Here is a 7,272-nt window from a genome sequence, read left to right as displayed (position 1 = left end):
TGTGCTAAAACATAGTCTTAATTTAAAATTACAATATTCATAGTTCATCACAGTGTCTCTGGTAAATCACAATATTTCTGCTCTGTTGTACTATTTTTCTAAATCATAGTGTTTCTGTAATGTTTAAGTATTTTTGGCTAAATATATTCTTTCTGTTATCTTATACTATTTCTCCTAAATTCTTGTATGTTTGGGAAGTTATCATGTTTCTGGTAAGTTACAATATTTCTGCTAAATTCTGCTATGCTATTGTATTTCTGCCAAGTATTATGTTTCCTCTAAGATATTGCAGTTCTGCTAAGTTATTCCATTTTAGCAAACTTCTTTTGCTTCTGCAAAGTTTTTACAATTTCTGTAACTTTTCAGCTTTTTCAGCTACTTTTTGCATACAGCTTCAGCTTTAAGCATCCACACTGCATTTTCGCAGGAAATGCAAATTTTTCTAGTTGTGTGGATGCTTTAAGCATCCACACTATTGAGTTCCTGTTTCTCTTTATTCTTTATTATTATTATTCTAGTTGCTTCCGTACACTTTTTGGCACTTAACTACTTCCACAATTTTCAGCCGATTTTCACCGTTCAAATTTTAAACTATTCTGCTTCTTCTGCTAATGTGCGCTATGACTTTTGGTATTTTTAACTATTATACTTTTTAAAATATTAAGCTTTTTTCCTTTAATTTGTCCCATTGAAATGAATGGGAAACTTCAGCAATTCTGCTAAAATTTGCTTGTTTTTGAAACTTAACTACTTCCTCATATTTTCACCTAGAACAACCATTCAAATTTTAAAATGTTCACAAATTATTGGGCTATTCAGGTATGATTCAGCTTTTTCAAATCTTCTACTGTTTTACTTTTATGCCTCTTAAAGTTTTGAGTTGCAAAATTGTGATTTTTCACAAAATACATGCGTTGTTATGGTTGCTATGCTCTTGGCTTCCAGTGTGCCACTGAAGGTTTTGCAATTTTCACTTCATGTCCGAACAACTTCCTGCTACTTGCTCAATTTTCACTCAACTTCCACAAATTATACATCAAAACGTAGGTATTTTTGCTGGCTTTCAGAAAATGTCACCATCATTGTTGTGGGATTTATAGAATTTTTGCAAATCTCCTCAGACTAACACAAGGTCAGAAAACTCTCCATATAAAGTGAATGGAGAGCTTGTTCAAAATCACCGCTGGATTTCTGTAATGAGAGGCATATTCGAATCGTCATATCTCCTTAACGAAGCAAAGTTAAGACATGAGGCTTGTCCCCGAATATCTTCAGACACCCCTGACGCTCACAATTCAAGAATTTCTTTCTCACCTATTACCGTTCTGAAATGAGTTGGACTTGTTTGAGGGTAGGAAATTCGTCCTTCGCTCAGATTTCTTCAGATTTCAAACTGTGGAAATGAACCACTTTTTTCTCTCGTCATAACTTTTTGTTGGATTTCCACAGAGACCTGAAAATTTCCATGATTGTTCACCAAAGCCTGCTGTCTCTTACGGTGAAAGAATGATATCGATACTCCAAATAGATTTTGAGTTAGAAAGCGTTGTTTGAGGGCAAGTCAAGGCAGTTTTTGCTTCGCTCTACTCAGTTATGGTGCATTACAAGTCAAATATCTTTAATAATTCATATTTTAATGATAAATTGTAAACACTGGAAGATTCCCCCATCTCTTCTGAACAAAACGGTGTAAGAATGACCGCTCTAGCCCCTACGGTTTGGAAATTATGGTCATTTGTTTGAGGGGAGTCCTCACTATGAGAAATAGGCTGCAATAATCCTGTGCCTCTCTGTGCTGCGTGTGTAAAAAGAGGCACATGTTTTGGCGGGAAAAAGTACACAGGCTCTCTGATTGGTGGATTCAAATTCAGCAGCTCCCAGGCTGACCTAGAAACTTACTTCTCTCTCCCTGTGCATTTTTTTGCTGATTTTTTCATTTAACAAGTATATTTGAGGGACCCTCAGCATGTTCAGCATTTTTTCAGCTGTCCATTTTGCTTTTCCAATTTTTCTGTTTAACTTATTACTATTGTGCTAAATAATACTATTTCTGCTATTTTATAAGATTTGTGCCTAATATAGTATTTCTGCTAAATTATAGTATTTCTGCTTTTTATAGTATTTGTGCTAAAACATAGTATTTCTACTAAATGTAGTATTTATGCTTAATCATACTATTTCTGCTTTTTATGGGATTTGTGCCTAATATAGTATTTATGCTTTTTATAGGATTTTTGCTCAAACATAATATTTCTACTAAATGTAGTGTTTATGCTTAATCATCCTATTTCTGCTTTTTATAGGATTTGTGCTTAATATAGTATTTCTGCTAAATTATAGTATTTCTGCTTTTTATAGTATTTGTGCTAAAACATAGTATTTCTACTAAATGTAGTATTTATGCTTAATAATAGTATTTCTATATATTTCTGCCAGGTCCCCAGGCAGCCAATCCTCTGTGAGGACTGAGACATTCAAATTTTCAAATCAGGGCCTGCACAGTTTCCCAGCCAATCAAATAAGTGTCCTGAGGCATTCAAATTTGCATATTGGGGCCTTCGTGGCTTCTAAGCCAGCCAATAATATCTGAGGGCTGAGGAATTCAAATCCACAAATCAGGGCCTGCACGGCTTCCCAGCCAGCCAATCACATATGTGGTCTCAGGCATTCAAATTTGCATATTGGGGAATTCGTGGCTTCTAAGTCAACAAGTCATCCATGTCATATATCTCTAAAAATTCATATTTTAATATTAAATTGTCAACACTTGAAGATTCCCCCATCTCTTCTGAACAAAACGGTGTAAGAATGACCGTTCTAGCCCCTACGGTTAGGAAATTACGGTCATTTGTTTGAGAGGAGTCGTCACTATGAGAAATAGACTGCAATAATCCTGTGTCTCTCTGTGCTGCTGCGTGTGTAAACAGATGCACCTGTTTTGGTGGGGAAAAGTGCACAGCCTCTCTGATTGGTGGATTCAAATTCACCAGCTCCCAGGCTGACCTAGAAACTTACTTCTCTCTCCCTGTGTGTGTGTGTATGTGTGTGTGTGTGTGTGTGTGTGTGTGTGTGTTTGTGTGTGTGTGTGACAGAGAGGGAGAGAGAGAGAGAGAAAGCCTTTTAATGGGATGATCTCATTCTAAGATTCAAATTCAATATATTTAGACTGGTTGACTGAATTGGATCTTGTGTGTGGGTCTCTCTGTGCATGTGTGTTTCCTCATGTGTACATATTTGTAATTGTGTGGCAGTCATAAATTTTTTTGCTGATTTTTGTCATTTAACAAGTATATTTGAGGGAACCTCAGCATGTTCAGCATTTTTTCAGCTGTCCATTTTGCTTTTCCAATTTTTCTGTTTAAGTTATTACTATTGTGCTAAATCACACTATTTCTGCTATTTTATAAGATTTGTGCTTAATATACTATTTCTGCTTTTATAGGATTTGTGCTTAATATAGTATTTCTGCTTTTCATAAGATTTGTGCTTAATATAGTATTTCTGCTAAATGTAGTATTTATGCTTAATCATACTATTTCTGCTTTTCATAGGATTTGTGCTTAATATAGTATTTCTGCTAAATTTAGTATTTCTGATTAATTATAGTCTTTCTACTAAATCATAGTACAGTATTTCTGCTTTTTATGGGATTTGTGCTAAAACAAAGTATTTCTACTAAATGTAGTATTTATGCTTAATCATACCATTTCTGCTTTTTATAGGATTTGTGCTTAATATAGTATTTATGCTAAATTATAGTATTTCTGCTTTTTATAGTATTTGTGCTAAAACATAGTATTTCTACTAAATGTAGTATTTATGCTTAATCATAGTATTTCTATATATTTCTATATATTTCTGCCAGGTCCCCAGGCAGCCAATCCTCTGTGAGGACTGAGACATTCAAATTTTCAAATCAGGGCCTGCACGGTTTCCCAGCCAATCATATATGTGTCCTGAGGCATTCAAATTTGCATATTGGGGCCTTCATGGCTTCTAAGCCAGCCAATCATATCTGAGGGCTGAGGAATTCAAATCCACAAATCAGGGCCTGCACAGCTTCCCAGCCAGCCAATCATGTATGTGGGCTCCAGGTATTCAAATTTGCATATTGGGGAATTCGTGGCTTCTAAGTCAACAAGTCATCCATGTCATATATCTCTAAAAATTCATATTTTAATGATAAATTGTCAACACTTGAAGATTCCCCCATCTCTTCTGAACAAAACGGTGTAAGAATGACCGCTCTAGCCGCTATGGTTAGGAAATTATGGTCATTTGTTTGAGGGGAATCCTCACTATGTGAAATAAACTGAAAGAAGCAGGTCTATGTCTCTGTGCTGCGTGTGTAAAAAGATGCACCTGTTTTGGCGGGAAAACGTAAACAGCCTCTCTGATTGGTGGATTCAAATTCAGCAGTTCCCAGGCTGACCTAGAAACTTAGTCCTCTCTCCCTGTGTGTGTGTGTGTGTGTGTGTGTGTGTGTGTGTGTGTGTGTGTGTTTAGTGGGAGAGAGAGGACCCTGCCCTTATTTGGCAGCATGTCATTGTAGGATTTAAATTGAACATAGTTAGACTGGTTGACTGGATTAGAGCCTGTGTTTGTGTGTCCCTCTGTGCATTTGTGTTTCAATAAGTTATTACTATTCTGCTAAATCATACTATTTCTGCTTTTCATAAGATTTGTGCCTAATATAGTATTTCTGCTAAATTATAGTATTTATTCTTTTTATAGGATTTGTGCCTAACATAGTATTTCTGCTAAATTATAGTATTTCTGCTTTTTATACTATTTGTGCCTAATATAGTATTTCTGCTTTTTATAGGATTTGTGCCTAATATAGTATTTCTGCTTTTTATAGGATTTGTGCTTAATATAGTATTTCTGCTAAATTATAATATTTCTGCTTTTTATAGTATTTGTGCTAAAACATAGTATTTCTACTAAATGTAGTGTTTATGCTTAATCATCCTATTTCTGCTTTTTATAGGATTTGTGCTTAATATAGTATTTCTGCTAAATTATTGTATTTCTGCTTTTTATAGTATTTGTGCTAAAACATAGTATTTCTACTAAATGTAGTATTTATGCTTAATCATAGTATTTCTATATATTTCTGCCAGGTCCCCAGGCAGCCAATCCTCTGTGAGGACTGAGAAATTCAAATTTTGAAATCAGGGCCTGCACGGCTTCCCAGCGAATCAAATATGTGTCCTGAGGCATTCAAATTTGCATATTGGGGCCTTCATGGCTTCTAAGCCAGCCAATCATATCAGGGCTGAGGAATTCAAATTCACAAATCAGGGCCTGCACGGCTTCCCAGGCAGCCAATCATATATGTGGCCTCAGGCATTCAAATTTGCATATTGGGGAATTCGTGGCTTCTAAGTCAATAAGTCATCCATGTCATATATCTCTAAAAATTCACATTTTCATGATAAATTGTCAACACTTGAAGATTCCCCTATCTCTTCTGATCAAAACGGTGTAAGAATGACTGTTCTAGCCCCTACAGTTAGGAAATTATGGTCATTTGTTTGAGGGGAGTCCTCACTATGAGAAATAGACTGCAATAATCCTGTGCCTCTCTGTGCTGCGTGTGTAAATAGATGCACCTGTTTTGGAGGGAAAAAGTGCACAGGCTCTCTGATTGGTGGATTCAAATTCAGCAGCTCCCAGGCTGACCTAGAAACTTACTTCTCTCTCCCTGTGTGTGTGAGAGAGAGAGAGAGAGAGAGAGAGAGAGAGAGAGAGACAAAACACTTGAAGATTCCCCCATCTCTTCTGAACAAAACGGTGCACTGTTGTTGTTGTTTTTTTTCAGGTCTGGTGAACTCAGCTCTTTGGTGTTGGTGTTCAGGAGTAGAGCCTTCTAATAATATTTATTCAAGTTATAGATTTAAAGTTCTGCGAGTTTTTTCTGTAGCAAATAAATATTGTATAGAATATTTAAAATCACCTACATTTTTGATGTTTATAATGCCCATTGTGTGTAATACTGGAATTTCCTATTACCCATGAACGCCTCATCTTTTACCTGACTGCCGGACATCCGCCTTTCCGCACACTTCGCTGAGTCCGCTCTGGGTGAGTGCTGCAGCTCTGCTTCTCCTCTTCTCTCCTAAATGTTTATAGTCTGTTTGTGCGATTTAACGAGTTCTTTTAGTGATTTATAAAGCCAACCGAGGTATAACTCATATTAGAGTAACACGGTGGTTGCTTTTTCTTAGTGAAACTTTGTCATTTTTGTATGTAAAAGGAGTGTTTGATGAGCTAACAACCCGATGCTAATGCCTAGCGCTCCTTTGAGCCCAGTGTGAAATGAAAATTTGACTGTGAACCACGGTTATTGTGTTGTTTTATTAATTACATTTGGTGTGTTTGTCAGTCTGTTACATAAGGTGCAGTTAGTTCTCTTCACAAATCAGTTGGTTAAAACAGCCTCATTCTTTATGCTGTAAAGTTTTTAACGAACGCCATCTTAGATTCAGTGTCAGCTGTCGGCAAGATCAAAGGAGCCATTTTACCGCCTCTGACCGAACACGGGAGAAAAAGAGTCGCGTGTGTGCAGGTCTTGTGGGTTAATTAAGACAAAGGAGGGGGGGGGAGAAACTGAGGATTAAACATAGGCTATGTCCCCACATACACGGGTATTTTTGAAAACGGAGATTTTCCGTTTCTGTTTTAAAAAACAATCCCGTCCACACATAAATGCAGAAATGAAGGAGAACGCTGCTAGGAACATGCCAAAGCAGCAGGTGGCGCTATATTCCTAACCGTGTAGAAATGTTGGCCAATCAGAAGTCTACAAGCCTCGGTGGGAAATGGTAAACAAAGATGGGGCATAGAAGCAGAACCGAGTCATATCTGTGGGGGGGACAGTAACTGTGTGCGCATATGTAAGCATTTAAACACTGCAGAGAGAACAATTAACAGTAACCGTATTGTAGAAATGCATTTCACCGAAACAATAACGTGGCGCACAGTGTGACGTCAAAAAAGGCGCTGCGTTTTCTCCGTTTCCCTGTCCACACATAAATGCAAAAACGGAGTTTTCGAAAATATTCTGGCAAGCGTTTTTAGTTTTTCAGTGACCGAAAACGCCGTTTAAGTGTGGACGAAAGGTGCAAACGCATAGAAAAATCTCCATTTTCAAAAGTACCTGTGTACGTGTGGACATAGCCCAAGAATAATAAGAACTCCTAATATGTAGACTTTAATTTTTAAGAACTGTTTAACAAAGGCTTGTTTGTGCCAACCTAAATCTGCAGC

This window comes from Mchenga conophoros, linkage group LG17 (genome assembly GCF_057382185.1).
Source record: "Mchenga conophoros isolate Kocher_MC1m ecotype Shallow Benthic linkage group LG17, M_conophoros_male_GT1.1, whole genome shotgun sequence".
In the NCBI taxonomy this organism is placed as follows: Eukaryota; Metazoa; Chordata; class Actinopteri; order Cichliformes; family Cichlidae; genus Mchenga; species Mchenga conophoros.
This window is presented reverse-complemented; position numbering follows the sequence as displayed.